General features: G+C 34.2%; 1 protein-coding gene across 2 annotated transcripts in view; it reads left to right on the top strand.

Moving 5' to 3' along the window:
• Positions 1-15,801, top strand: part of CNTN5 (contactin 5) — a 1,356,013-nt gene that overhangs the window by 150,250 nt on the left and 1,189,962 nt on the right. The gene's annotated exons all lie outside the window — the stretch shown is intronic.

The following is a 15,801-nucleotide window of genomic DNA, read 5'->3' as shown; positions in this document are numbered from 1 at the left end:
TGGGGTTAAAAATTCTGTTGAGTCGATTACTCGTCCAGAAGTTGTGCTGGACCTCATGGTTTATTCAAATCATCCAGTTAACAATTAAATTCAATTAATATTTGTTCAATGCCTGGCAGGCTAATGGCATTGTAGAATGTACAAGTTGAAATGACTTTGAAATTAATTTAACAATGGTATTATTAAGGTTGTTTAAAATGTGGATCACAGAAAATTGAGCAATATGGGAAATGGACACAAAATTTTCAAATAGATTTAGCTTTTGTTTTGGATTCTTTGCCATCAGAAGTGAAGTTAAAATACTAAAAAATGTAAATAAAATCAGGGGTCATCTTAAGATCTCTTTAGTTAGCATTCTTAATAATTAATAAAATTAGCCTTAGGCAATGACAAATTAGTCTTATTTAAACTCTGGAGTAAATATTTTACTAGTTTAGTTCCTTTGTACTATATAGTATGTATAGTACACTACAAAAAATACAGTTCATAAACACTGTATCTCAGTTATTATAAACATTGTGAAAATGTTTAAAAGTCATTTAATCAAGTAAATGCCATTGAATTTTGCTAGGTATTAAAATATATGGCTTTCTAATTACTCATATGTCTGTAAATAATCTCCAGGGTTTTGGATCTATAAGTTCAGATTCAGGACATATCCAAAAAAAAGAAAGAGAGGTAGAGAGAAAGGGAGAAAGAGAAACATAAACAGAGAGGCAGAGAGAGGGAGAGAGGAAGGAAGAGGTGGAAAGAAGGAAAGAAGAAAGGAAGGAAAGGAGGGGTGGAAGGAAGGGAGGGGGGGAGGGAGGGAGAAAGATTAATCTATTATCTACTTAATACTTTTTTTGCACCAGAGAAATCCTAATAGATGGTAGTTTACCTCTTTTCAATATTCAAAATGCGAATAACCCTCACCTTAAATATGATTCTTGCAATTTTGCTGGTAAGGACACTGAGGCTCACATTGGTATGACCTTGCCTCCCAGTGCAATCATCTTGGTACTTATTTGGGATCCTTCATTGCTGTTATACAGAAAATCCTTTGGGCCTACTGAAAGTCCAGATTGCTTTATTTACCATCTGACAGCTAAATATTGACTAACTGGTTTAGCTCTGAGGTGGAAAATGCAGGTATAGTCTGCTTTATGTGGGAGATTTATTCCTGAATATATAACATAGATTTCTTACTCCCATTTTAAATTTGTATCATATAATAAAGTACAGTGGAATTTCCCATCTGGAAAATACTTATGATAAATTGTTTTGTAAATGTAATGTTCTCATTAAAAGACAATATTAACTATAGTTGCAGATTTTCATATAAAATCTCTTACAACAAAGGCTATCTATGTTATACCTCTACTGTTACTGTTATAACCTTAAAATGAAATTTCACATTTAGAAACACATCTTGTAAAGATTATATATTAATCCAAAATAAATCTTTCATTATCTTCTAAATGGACACTTTTAGTTTAAAAGTTTTATTAAAGGGCTCTGTGTTAATACAAATAGAATTCATAACAGTTTATTAAGCTAATAATAAATATTATACATATAATAGATTTTATATACTTTGGGAAAAATGCATCATTGCTTATGCAAAGGTGAATGTTAGGTCTCTCAGATTCTTTAAACATATACCAGCAAAACTCAAAGATCTCATTAAGTAGTATTTGCCCTGCATTTCTAAAGCAATATTTAAATTTCTGATAATACTGAGATAGAAAATCATGTGTAGATCAGAGAAATACTCCAAACTGATATAGCCTGTCATTATCTGCCTGAGACTTTTTATATGGATTTAACTAAGGAAAGGGTTAGGGTGTGAGATCACTCATTCCTCTTTTTTTTTCCCCTGTAACAGTTAAGAATGTTCATGTTATTGAACCTAATGTTGACATACCTCCTCCCTGTAGCAGAACGATTAAACTAACTCTCAAAGGAAATTTAACATATGAGGGAAACAGGTAATTTTCTTTTTTCCTTTGCCATCTTGTCAGAAAATCATGACTAGCTTCTGGCCATGACCAAAGTTATGTCAGCATCATTATGTAGCACCTGTGATCGGTACAGAGTGGAAGAGAGAGGTTTAAGAGCCAGAACTGAGTATATAGCTGAAAAGTTTCTCTACAGTGTTAAATGCACTGCTCAGTCCCCTAAAGTAAAGTAAATGGCCTGCAGTGAGGTCTGAAGAAAGCTCTGTAGTGTCATGAATATAGATGCATGAAAGCTGGCACAGAGGTATTCAGTTCTGAATCTGCTTTGCTTCAAATATTAAGCCTACTGTTGCTTGCAGCTTTTATTTCTGAGGCATTTTTAGCTCATTGTGCTGAACAGTTGTACATTCTCAGCTTGATTGACATTCTGGAAAATACTGATCAGACAGTTCAGTGAACTTACATTCTATTAAATAAGTGTTCATCACATAACATTAGGTTCACTTGGTCCAAAATGGAAAAAAAAAAAAAAAAAAAAAACTCTTCACTTTTAAACAAAAACTTTATATTTCTCTTAAAATGAAATCCATCTAATAATTTATATTCAGAATTCTAAGTGTAGTCTGACATTTAGCTTCTTTAGAATTAATTTGGAATAAATACGTGACAAATTCAAATAAGCAAACAAAAAAACACAAGAAACCATTCTCTGAAATAAACACATTTTCCTAATTACTGAACAGTATCAAAATTCTCTGAAAAAGTTTCTTCCAATGGATCGTATTTTGTTCTGTGGGTGAGACATGTTATCATGTAAGGCAGCATTTCCCATGACACTCCTCCCTGAATTCATCTCTGTTTTAAAAGAAGCTGTTTGCTCTCAAGACTCAGAGCTATGTTACTGCTTTCCTGGGACTTCCTTTAACTCCCGAGATGGATGGGATCTGCTGTTCCAGTAATCAATATCTTACTTCCTCTTTGTTTTCTCTTCTGTTTTTTCTGCATCACAGTCTCAAATTGCTTCCAAAAAAAAGGTGTATTGGAGAATGAAAAGGTTTCTAAATCTTCACCTTTCTAAAAATCACTTTATTCTATCCTTTTATTGATTGATAGTTTCTCTGGTTATAAAATTGTGGCTTGAAATCATCTTTGAGTTTTAGTTTTGAGTTACTCAGTGGTCTGTGAGGGCAAAGTAGCTTCTTTCTTCTCTATAACATCCTCTGTGAATTCTCAAAATTGCCATATCCTGTACATACCAATCAGGAGATTTATAGCCACTTTTGGCTTTCCAGAGTTTTTTTTTTTTTTTTTTTTTTTTTTTTAACAAATGTCTTGAGGCCCTCTCCACTCTGGATTTCCCATCATTTTTCCCCTTTATTTACATTTTATGGAATCTCATTTTATAGAGAGAAAATAACATGTTTTCAATTAATCATCTTTAACCTGAATTTCATACTGTGACTTTCTAAAGTGGTATATAGAAAAATCACTCTTAGGTAAATAAATATTTAAAACATAACTTCTTGTGAGCAAGATAAATCAGGTTAATAATCAGTGTGCTTATTTGTTTATATTGTAGGACCAATAGTGAAGTGAAATTCCTAAGCTCTGTGATATTATACTTGCATATTCCACATTTAAACTAAAAGTAGACATTCCTTAAATAAAGCAGAATTTGAATTTTAGAATACTGTCACCAAGTAAGATGATACATCATCCCACATCTGTCTATTGGTTTCAGCAACCTGGACCCAAGACAGGGAAAAATAAAAAAAGAAGAAACCTTTGATGGAGAGTATCATCATGAGTGCTCTTCTCAAATAGGCTTGCCCAGAATATTGAAATTCGTCTGTTCCACTTTGTGAGTCTTTAAATAGTAATGACTTACTCCTATAAGTACAGTCCCTTAAGTCCTCCCTTTTTCCCAAACTAAATCTTCGTTTTCCTGTTTCTGCATACAATTTCTGTAAACTCTGGAGGAAAATAGTGTTATGTGATAGACTCTCACCCAAGCAAATGCCACAATCCATACCCACACATTGATTTATAGAAGATGACACTTCCTCTGTCAGATTCATCAGGATATTTTTTTTATATATCATCACCCAACACAGACACAGGAGCTTTGTATTAGTTGGCCAGAGATGTGATTCCTGTGCAGGAACTATAAGGATGAAGCTGAGAACTTAGCTATCTTAAGAACTAACTGCTTCCTGAGGGTAAGCTATACTCCCCCCAAATCCAAGTATTTATAAAGAGTGGTTGGCTACATTTGATCAATATATAATTCTATTATAATACCTGAACTTTATAAAAGGAATAACATATTGAAAAGATTTGATAACAGAGGTACCTGGATTCAAATGCTAGGGTTTCTGTTATTTATTGCTATAAAACAAATTACCCTAAAACTGGGATGAAAAACAAAAATAAATTCTTATCTGTTTCCATAGGTTGGTTGGACTCAGGTGGGCCATTCTTGCTTGGGGTCTATCATGCAAGTGTGATCAGATAGCAGCTGAGGTTGGAGGCATCTAAAGGCTCAATTGAGCTGGACATGAAGGTAGTTCATTCACCTGGCTATCACTTGATGCTGGCTATTTGCTCTGAGGTCAGTTGAGGTAGATGACTTAGAGCACCTGCAAGTGGCTTAATCATGTGGCTTCCCATAGCATAGTAGCTGGATTCCAAGGTAGTGGTAATAATACCTGAAGAGCAAGCATTGCGGGAATGCAAGAAGCTGCAAAACTTCTTATGACCTAGCTTCAGAAGGCTATTACTTTGTCCGTATTCTGTTGGTCAAAAGGGAGTCACAGGACGATGCCAGATTCAAAGAAAGGAGACTACACAGAGCACCAATACCTAGAGTTTTGGTACACTGAGGGAAGGAAGATATTTTGCAGACCAGCTGCCCATAAGTGTTTAAAATAAACTACTAAAGACTGTTGAAGGATTATTCACTGCTATGGACTGGATGTTTGTGACCCACCAAAATTCATATTCATTGATTCATATGTTGAATCGCTAATATTTAGGGTTAAATTAGGTTATTAGGATGGGGCCTTCATGATGTGGTTAATTCTCTTGTACAAAGAGGAAGAGAGAGGAGAGCTCTTTTTCTCTGCCATGTGATGACACAGCAAGAAGGCAGCCCACTACAAGCCAGAAAGCTTTCACCAGGAACGAAATCCATAAGTACCTTGATCTTGGACTTCCAGCCTCAAAACTGTGAGAAATAAATTTCTGTTGTTTAAGTCACCCAGTTTATGTTATTTTGTTATAACGGCCAAAGCAGTCTAAGACATCCCACCTTGGGATAATTAGTGTACTCATGTTACAGCTCTTTTGAAATATCTTTCAGTGAGTACTAGAAATTATTCATTACATTTATTTTAGAATTTTAAAGTTATTTAGCCAAATCCATCTGTACAAATAGTCACAATTTAAATAGTACAGAATAGTACCGATACCCATAAAATTCCTCTCCAACTTTAGTTCCACTACTCAGAGATAGCATTTTTGGGTTATTTCTGATTTTAGCTTAAATTTATTTAAATTTTGATTGTTATATCATTTTAATTTCCACATTGATAACATTAAAATCTTGAAATCAAATATATAAATATCTTTCTTTTACAACTATTTTTTTGCTGATAGTAAGAAAGTAGTTGATTTTTCCTTTGTTTTGTTTTCTTAATGGAAGCTTTCAGCATTTGTCTTTTTCTAACAATTTTTAGAATGATAATCTGAAATTCCATGGGCATAAGCATGGCGTTTTTAGTTATTTTACTCACCATAAAGAGAACTTTGGCTCTGGTAAAATTATTTTCTACCTCTCTTTTAATCACTTACCTAATCTTTCTTTCCTCTTTCATTAATTGGATTGGTCCTCTTGTTGTTTTTTTCTTCATATATTTCATTTTTTTTTCTGTATATTATCCATTTTCTTATCTAGAGACATCAGTTTAGTATATTTTTTATTTTAGCAATAATTTTCATGATTTGTAATATGTCTTTTCTGTTGGTGATTTATTCATTTATTCATAGTTTTTTTAAAGTGCAATACCTTCTTTAATCTACATATAAAATGTGGAATGATTTTTGTTATTAGTTTCCTTCTATTACCTGGTTTGTTTACTCTAGTGTCAGCTTATCTGAAAAATTATTCTTAATATTTCTCTGTGATGTGTCTGCTTTTCTCTCATGTCTGCTGACCAATTATTGTCTGTTCATTAATAATAATACACCTTAGGTGGGTTTCCTTTGGCACTGGTCAAGTAGATCTATTCCTTTTTTTTAAAATTTTGAATTTAATTTTATTTATTTTTATGCAGCAGGTTCGTATTCGTCATCCATTTTATACACATCAGTGTATACATGTCAATCCAATCCTCCCAGTTCATCACACCACCACCACCACCTGCCACTGCTTTCCCCCATCAGTGTCCATATGTTTGTTCTCTACATCTGTGTCTCAATTTCTGCCCTGCAAACCGATCATCTGTACCATTTTCTAGGTTCCACATATATGAGTTAATATGCGATATTTATTTTTCACTTTCTGGCCTACTTCACTCTGTCTCTAGATTCATCCACATCTCTACAAATGACCCAATATCATTCATTTTTATGACTGAGTAATATTCCATTGTATATATGTACCACATCTTCTTTATCCATTCATCTGTCCATGGGCATTGAGGTTGCTTCCATGACCTGGCTATTGTAAAGAGTGCTGCAGGGCTTCCCTGGTGGTGCAGTGGTTGAGAATCTGCCTACTAATGCAGGGGACACGGGTTCGAGCCCTGGTCTGGGAGGATCCCACATGCCGCAGAGCAACTAGGCCCGTGAACCACAACTACTGAGCCTGCAAGTCTGGAGCCTGTGCTCTACAACAAGAGAGGCTGTGTTAGTGAGAGGCCCATGCACCACGATGAAGAGTGGCCCCCGCTTACCACAACTAGAGAAAGCCCTCACACAGAAACGAAGACCCAACATAGCAAAAATAAATTAATTAATTAATAAATAAAGTGCTCACAGCAGCACCCAGCATGTGGTGATTAAAAAAAGAAAAAAAAAAAAGAAGAGTGCTGCAATGCACATTGGGGTGCATATGTCTTTTTGAATTATGGTTTTCTCTGGGTATATGCCCAGTAGTGGGATTGCTGGGTCATATGGTAATTCTATTTTCAGTTTTCTAAGGAACCTCCATACTGTTCTCCATAGTGGCTGTATCAATTTACATTCCCACCAACAGTGCAAGAGGGTTCCCTTTTCTCCACACCCTCTCCAGCATTTGTTTGTAGATTTTTTGACAATGGTCATTCTGACAGGTGTGAGGTGATGCCTCATTGTAGTTTTGATTTGCATTTCTCTAATAATTAGTGATGTTGAGCAGATTTTCATGTGCTTCTTGGCCATCTGTATATCCTATTTGTAGAAATGTCTGTTTAGGTCTTCTGCCCATTTTTGGATTGGGTTGTTTGTGTTTTTAATATTGAGCTGGAGCTGTTTAAATATTTTGGAGAGTAATCCTTTGTCCATTGATTCTTTGGCAAATATTTTCTCCCATTCTGAAGGTTGTCTTCTAGTCTTGTTTGTAGTTTCCTTTGCTTGGCAAAAGCTTTTAAGTTTCATTGGGTCCCATTTGTTTATTTATGATTTTATTTCCATTACTCTAGGAGGTGGGTCAAAAAAGATCTTGCTGTCATTTATGTCAAAGATTGCTCTTTCTATGTTTTCCTCTAAGAGTTTTATAGTGTCTGAATTTTGGTCTCAAATCCATTTTGAGTTTATTTTTGTGTATGGTGTTAGGGAGTGTTCTAATTTCATTGTTTTACATGTAGCTGTCCAGTTTTCCCAGCACCACTTATTGAAGAGACTGTCTTTTCTCCATTGTATATCCTTGCCTCCTTTGTCATAGATTAATTGACCATAGGTGCGTGGGTTTATCTCTGGGCTTACTATCCCGTTCCATTGATCTATGTTTCTGTTTTTGTGCCAGTACCATATTGTCTTGATTACTGTAGCTTTGTAATATAGTCTGAAGTCAGGGAGTCTGATTCTCCACCTCCATTTTTTTCCCTCAAGACTGCTTTGGCTATTCAGAGTCTTTTGTGTCTCCATACAAATTTTAAGATATTTTGTTCTAGTTCTGTAAAAAATGCCATTAGTAATTTGATAGGGACTGCACTGAATCTGTAGATTGCTTGGGGTAGTATAGTCATTTTCACAATATTGATTCTTCCAATCCAAGAATATGGTATATGTCTTCATCTGTTGGTATCATCTTTAATTTCTTTCAACAGTGTTTTAAAGTTTTCTACATACAGGTCTTTTGTCTCCCAGGTAGGTTTATTCCTAGGTATTTTATTCTTTTTGTTGCAATGGTAAATGGGAGTGTTTCCTTAATTTCTCTTTCAGATTTTTCATCATTAGTATATAGGAATGCAAGAGATTACTGTGCATTAATGTTGCATGCTGCAACTTTACCAAATTCATTGATTAGCTCTAGTAGTTTTCTGGTGTCATATTTAGGATTCTCTATGTATAGTATCATGCCAACTGCAAACAGTGACAGTTTTACTTCTTCGTTTCCAATATGTATTTTTTTTACTTCTTTTTCTTCTCTGATGCCATGGCTAGGACTTCCAAAACTATGTTGAATAATAGTGGTGAGAGTGTACATCCTTGTCTTGTTTCTGATCTTAGAGGAAATGCTTTCAGTTTTTCACCATTGAGAATGATGTTTGCTGTGGGTTTGTTGAATATGGCCTTTATTATGTTGAGCTAGGTTCCCTCTATGCCCATTTTTTAGAGAGTTTTTATCATAAATGGGTGTTGAATTTTGTCTTTCTGCATCTATTGAGATGATCATATGGTTTTTATTCTTCAATTTGTTAATATTGTGTATCACATTGACTGATTTGCATATATTGAAGAATCCTTGCATCCCTGGGATAAATCCCACTTGATCATGGTGTATGATCCTTTTAATGTGTTGTTGGATTTTTCTTGCTAGTATTTTGTTGAGAATTTTTGTATCTATATTCATCAGTGATATTGCTCTGTAATTTTCTTTTTTTGTAGTATCTTTGTCTAATTTTGGTATCAGGGTGATGGTGACCTCATAGAATGAGTTTGGGAGTGTTCCTTCCTCTGCAGTTTTTTGGAAGAGTTTGAGAAGGATGGGTGTTAGCTCTTCTCTAAATGTTTGATAGAATTCACCAGTAAAGCCATCTGATCCTGGACTTTTGTTTGTTGGAAGATTTTTAATCACAGTTTCAATTTCATTACTTGTGATTGCTCTGTTGATATTTTCTATTTCTTCCTGGTTCAGTCTTGGAAGGTTATACCTTTCTAAGAATTTGTCCATTTCTTCCAGGTTGTCCATTTTATTGGCATAGAGTTGCTTTTAGTAGTCTCCTAGGATGCTTTGTATTTCTGTGGTGTTGTAACTCCTCATTTTTCATTTCTCATTTTATTGATATGAGTCCTCTCTCTCTTTTTCTTAATGAGTCTGGCTAATGGTTTATCAATTTTGTTTATCTTCTGAAAGAACCAGCTTTTAATTTTATAGATCTTTGCTATTGTTTTCTTTGTTTCTATTTCATTGATTTCTGCTCTGATCTTCATGATTTCTTTCCTTCTGCTAACTTTGGGTTTTGTTTGTTCTTCTTTCTCTAGTTCCTTTAGGTGTAAGGTTAGATTATTTACTTGAGATGGTTCTTATTTCTTGAGGTAGGCTTGTATAGCTATAAACTTCCCTCTTAGAACTGCTTTTGCTGCATCCCAGAGGTTTTGGATCATCATCTTTTCATTATCGTTTGTCTCTAGGTATTTTTTTGATTTCCTCTTTGATTTCTTCAGTGATCTCTTGCGTATTTAGTAATGTATTGTTTAGCCTCCATGTGTTTATGTTTTTTACATTTTTTTCCATGTAATTTATTTCTATTCTCATAGCATTATGATCAGAAAAGATGCTTGATATGATTTCAGTTTTTTAAATTTGCTGAGGCTTGATTGGTGACCCAAGATGTGATCTGTCCTGAAGAATGTTCTGTGCGCACTTGAGAAGAAAGTGTAATCAGTTCTTTTTGGATGGAATGTCTTCTAAATGTCAATTAGATCTATCTGGTCTACTGTGTCATTTAAAGCTTGTGTTTCCTTATTAATTTTCTGTTTGGATGATCTGTCCATTGGTGTAAGTGGGGTGTTAAAGTCCCCCACTATTATTGTGTTACTGTCAATTTCCTCTTTTAGAGCTGTTAGCAGTTGCCTTATGTATTGAGGTGCTCCTATGTTGGGTGCATATATATTTATAATTGTTATATCTTCTTCTTGGATTGATCCTTTGATCATTATGTAGTGTCTTTCCTTGTCTCTTGAAACATTCTTTATTTTAAAGTCTGTTTTATCTGATATGAGTATTGTTACTCCAGCTCTCTTTTGACTTCCATTTGCATGGAATATATTTTTCCATCCCTCACTTTCAATCTGAATGTGTCCCTAGGTCTGAAGTGGGTCTCTTGTAGACAGCATATATATAGGTCTTGTTTTTGTATCCATTCAGTGAGCCTGTGTCTTTTGGTTGGAGTATGTAATTCACTCATGGTTAAGGTAATTATTGATATGTATGTTCCTATTGCCATTTTCTTAACTGTTTTGGGTTTGTTTTTGTAGGTCCTTTTCTTCTCTTGTGTTTCCCACTTAGAGAAGTTCCTTTAGCATTTGTTGTAGAGCTGGTTTGGTAGTGCTGAATTCTCTTAGCTTTTGCCTGTCTCTAAAACTTTTGATTTCTCCATCGAATCTGAATGAGATCCTTGCCAGCTAGAGTAATCTTGGTTGTATGTTCTTCCCTTTCATTGCTTTAAGTATATCATGCCACTCCCTTCTGGCTTGTAGAGTTTTTGCTGAGAAATCAGCTGTTAACCTTATGGGAGTTCTCTTGTATGTTATTTGTCATTTTTCCCTTGCTGCTTTCAACAATTTGTCTTTAATATTTGCCCTTTTGATTACTATGTGTCTTGGTGTGTTTCTCCTTGGGTTTATCTGCACTGCCTGGACTTGAGTGGCTATTTCCTTTCCGACGTTAGGGAAGTTTTTGACTATTATCTCTTCAAATATTTTCTCAAGTCCTTTGTCTCTCTCTTCTCCTTTTGGGACCCCTATAATGCAAATGTTGTTGCATTTAATGTTGTCCCAGAGGTCTCTTAGACTGTCTTCATTTATTTTCATTCTTTCTTCTTTATTCTGTTCTGCAGCAGTGAATTCCACCATTCCAGGTTACTTATCTGTTCTTGTGTCTCAGTTATTCTGCTATTGTTTCCTTCTAGTGTAGTTTTCATTTCAGTTATTGTCTTGTTCATCTCTGTTTGTTTGTTCTCTAATTCTTCTAGATCTTTTTTTTTTTTTTTTTTTTTTTTTGCAGTAAGCGGGCCTCTCACTGCTGTGGCCTCTCCCGCTGTGGAGCACAGGCTCCGGACGCGCAGGCCCAGCAGCCATGGCCCACGGGCCCAGCGGCTCCGCGGCACGTGGGATCCTCCCGGACCGGGGCACAAACCCGCCTCCCCTGCACCGGCAGGCGGACCCCCAACCACTGCACCACGAGGGAAGCCCTCTTCTAGATCTTTGTTCAACATTTCTTGCATCTTCTCGATCTTTGCCTCCATTCTTTTTACAAGGTCCTGGATCATCTGCACTATCGTTATTCTGAATTCTTTTTCTGGGAGGTTGCCTATCTCCACTTCATTTAGTTGTTTTTCTGGGTTTTATCTTGTTCTTTCATCTGGTACATAGCCCACTGCCTTTTCAACTTGTCTATCTTTCTGTGAATATAGTTATTGTTCCACAGGCTGCAGGATTGTAGTTCTTCTTGCTTCTGCTATCTGCCCTCTCAGTAGATCTATTTCTAAAAGTTTTTTTGTAAGTGGAAAGTCTTCCTGGGTAGGAGCTTTATATAGGTGGAGAGAACTTCTCACTCTCCTCAGATGGCTTGTCTGTTTTCTTTTAAATAAATATTACTTGCCTTGATATGATTTGTGTTTTTGCTTTGTTATGCAGTCTGGGGTTAAATACTGGGCAGCCAGTGCTCTGCAAGGCTATATAGGAGATCCAATACATGAATAAATTTCCCTTTTTTTCTACCCTCATTTTTCCATGTGTGTGTGTCTGTGTGTAATTTTTAAAGGACTTTCAAAGAATTTTTACCCTCTTACTGCCCTAGACTGAGATTAGTATGGTTTCAACCAGTAGGCTATTGCGACTCTCAGAGCTTTGGCCTTGTAATCTACCTTGTTTGCATTTTTTCCTTGACCTGTTGAATCTCTTTCACTAAAATATTTTTAACAAAGTCAAACACAGACTTTGGAATGCAATTTAGAGAGCAGAAGTTTTCATTCAACACTTTCCTTGGTAAAAATTACTTTCGTATGTGACAAAGTATGAAAAAAGAAACAAACAAGTAAACCAAAGCAGTACTCTAGCTTGTTTTATAATTTCCTAGATGATATCAAATTACTATCTTCTATGAAATGAGGCCAAATTATAATTCTCAATACATAAAAAACATTATAAAAGTGGATAAAAATGAATTTATGGCTGTTAATCTTGTCCACAAGCAGTATCATATGAGCCCTTACTATAATTTAATTATTTTTATTTGCTCTTTCTTTGAAAATTTACATGTTGTGATGAGATGTCATGACTCTTCAAAATCTGAAATGAGGATATGTAAAATCTTTTTCATTAGTAAAGTTGGTATGAATTGAATACTTTTAGACATATAGAACTGTTTGCATAATGTACAGGAAAAGTCTGTAGCATGTACCACATGCAATAATTATAGAACAGCTCTCAAAGGATTAAAGCACTAATAATTGTACAGTACCAATCTGCAATCAGATAAATTAATCCTCAGAGTAGTCATGCACCAGAGTCTCATGTAATCAGTTATAATTGTTTCATATTACTGAAGCACACTCCAAGAAGTATAGTTTTCCCTACCTACTGAATTGGCCTACAACAACTGAAATTTATTAAGCTGTGACAAAAATGCAGCCCCATGATCAATGGAAATCCAAGAGATTCAAGTACAAAGGTAACACTACTATTGCCAGCATTTTCTTTCCTCCTTTTTCTTACCATTTTAACTTTATTTTTTATTAGACAAATTTTGCTAATACTACATTTTTATTTACCATGATAAAAAATAATTGCAAGTGCTTGAAGAATTAAAAACAAAGAATTTTGTTATAATAAATATAAACATTTTGATAAAGGGATTTACTTAATACTTTTTTTAACTTTAAAAAAGTGTCTTCATCTTTAAGCAGTATACTGTGTGGCCATGTAACTTAGCATTTTGCAAAAAACATATATTAACTGTATATAAAAATAAAAGTTATACTGCAATAAGTAATACTAAAAGACTGGGTTAATGAGTTTAACTCTGATTTGAGTTATTTCAAATGTCTCTGTTAATAATAATGTCCATTCCAAAGCCATCAAATAATGTTAATTAAATTTCTGCTTAGTTTCACAGTTGTGTTTAATTAGCTCAATCACTTTTTGAAATGTAACAGGCTATAAAAAGAATGATCTATTGACAGAATGTTTAATGGCCAATTGTTAGCTGCCAGATTTGATCCCTGAACGACCATCGGGTATGTGGAAAAGTAAAATGAGTTAAAATCATCATATACATAAACAGCCTTTGTAGATTAAGAGGTTAGTGCATGCAATTCAAATCGTTTTCTTTCTATATTAGAAAGTAGTTACAAGATGAGCTTAGTGGTATATACTGAAGCTTTTCAATAAAGTCAGTAGTTACATTTATAATAGTCTTACTATGGTTATTTGAAATATGCCTTTACTAGATAGACCTTAATCTTTGGCAGTAAAAAAGTGCCATAAGGTGAATATGGACTGTAATACTGTTTATGGGAAAGTTAAATTAATACCATAAGGGAAAAAATGCCCAAAGGCTACATCTTCTGTAGAGAGTCATAATTATTACTAAGCCAATATAATAATATACACTTTCTTGAACAAATTACAATAGGTTTACAAACAAGATTTCAATTAAAGTTCACTTCCTATATCCTGAGAGAGTAAGCTGGTTTTTTGCAGTGTTTTGTAAAAACACAATTAATTCCAAGTTTATTTTTTAATGGGTAGGAGTTAGTGTGCCAAAATGATTTTGTTTAATCTAGGTAACCCTCAATTTTCAGATTATCATTTAGAACATGGTGAGGCGGAATGGAATTCAATATGTAAGAACATTATAATGATGTCAGTCAAAAGCAATTTTACTATCTAAATAGTTGACTTTTAAACTTTTTTAATTTTGAAAATTATGAGAAAATGCAATTTCTTTCTTCAGGAAAGTTATTTGAAAGAAGTATGGGATAAAATATTTAATTTATCATAAATTAAGAAAAACAACTATGTTTATATTACATAAATCAGATGATTACCATTAAGCACTTTCTCTGTGCATCTTAATTTGCAAGTCACAATGTAAAATAGAGGACAGTAATTTCTAATAATATTTAAAATATTATAATATCACACTAAAACCCAGAATTTAAACATTTGACATGTAGAAAGATAAATTTATTAAATCTTAAAATTATTGTATAAAAACAACTAAATATCCATGCTGCTCTACTAATACAAAGCTTAACAGAGTGCAATCAGTGACTAGTCTATAAAAAGGATATATCTCCATATTCTGAACTCCAAAGATGACAGGGAACCTCTTTAAGAAAAAAATAGTAAAATCTTTGTGAAAGGTTTTAGATTTGCTGTTTGCCACTATCTGGATTATTGAGCTGGAATAACCACGTATTTTAAGATTGTGAACAAGTAAATATTCTTGTAATAATTTCCATTTAAAAATAAAAACTTCATATCAAATTATAGCACAAGAGAATTCCCATCCCTATCTTGTATTCTTGTTTGTACCACCCTGACCCTCCTTCTCAATTTTTGCAATATTTTTTCTCATATGCCATCATACACTAATATTTAAATCATTTCTCTGACGTATGCTTTAGAAACTGATTTAGAGATCATTTAGTTGGGGGATAGCAGATGTATATCATTTCATGTTTTAACTCCAGTAGCAGCTGCCTATAGGTCTGAGTGGAGAGGGATTCAGAGGGAGAGCTGGTTCAACCTCCTCAGCAAAATGCTGATATGATGGATTACCTTGTTAGAGATTGGGGATGGGCATGCATGCTTACACAGCTTTTACTTCATCTTTTTTCCAATTATATGTATTATGTATTGATTTCCCATCCCTAGGTCCCAACATCATTCTGAGAAAAGCAAAAACCCAAATTAAAAGTGATTTAGCATATTTTTCTTAAAATCAAATGCAGTATATACATTATTATGACTATGTAAAGATTGTTCTTAAGTTGTTCCATGTAGTGTAACATGATTACATTTTCTTTCTTAGTTGATTTTTGTTTTGTTTTTCTGGAGTTAATCATTGCCTAACCAACTTTTTTCTTGATTGCATAGTCTAGTAGGGCAGATATCATTGTTTGTTTTGTTCACTGATGTATCCTAAAGCATCTAGTACAACTGAAGCACATTGCAAGCTCAGTGAACATTTTTGCCAAATTAAAAATATTTATTGTCTAAGCTCTAATAGAACAATAACATTTCTCTCTTTATGATCAGTCACATCAGCTAATTCTTTGGTTCCATTTTTATTCCTAGAGACACATCACATAAAGCCCTATATGTTGTTCCCATTGAATAACTTTCTACTGCATGGCTGTGATCCTAGGAAATCCCTTTTATTGTCATCCTGGAAATTTGTCTTTTTTATTTTCCTATATGAGAGCTC

Source organism: Kogia breviceps, chromosome 7 (assembly GCF_026419965.1).
Source record: "Kogia breviceps isolate mKogBre1 chromosome 7, mKogBre1 haplotype 1, whole genome shotgun sequence".
NCBI classification, from domain to species: Eukaryota; Metazoa; Chordata; class Mammalia; order Artiodactyla; family Physeteridae; genus Kogia; species Kogia breviceps.
The sequence above is the reverse complement of the archived record's forward strand: the minus strand, read 5'-3'. Positions and strand labels throughout refer to the sequence as shown.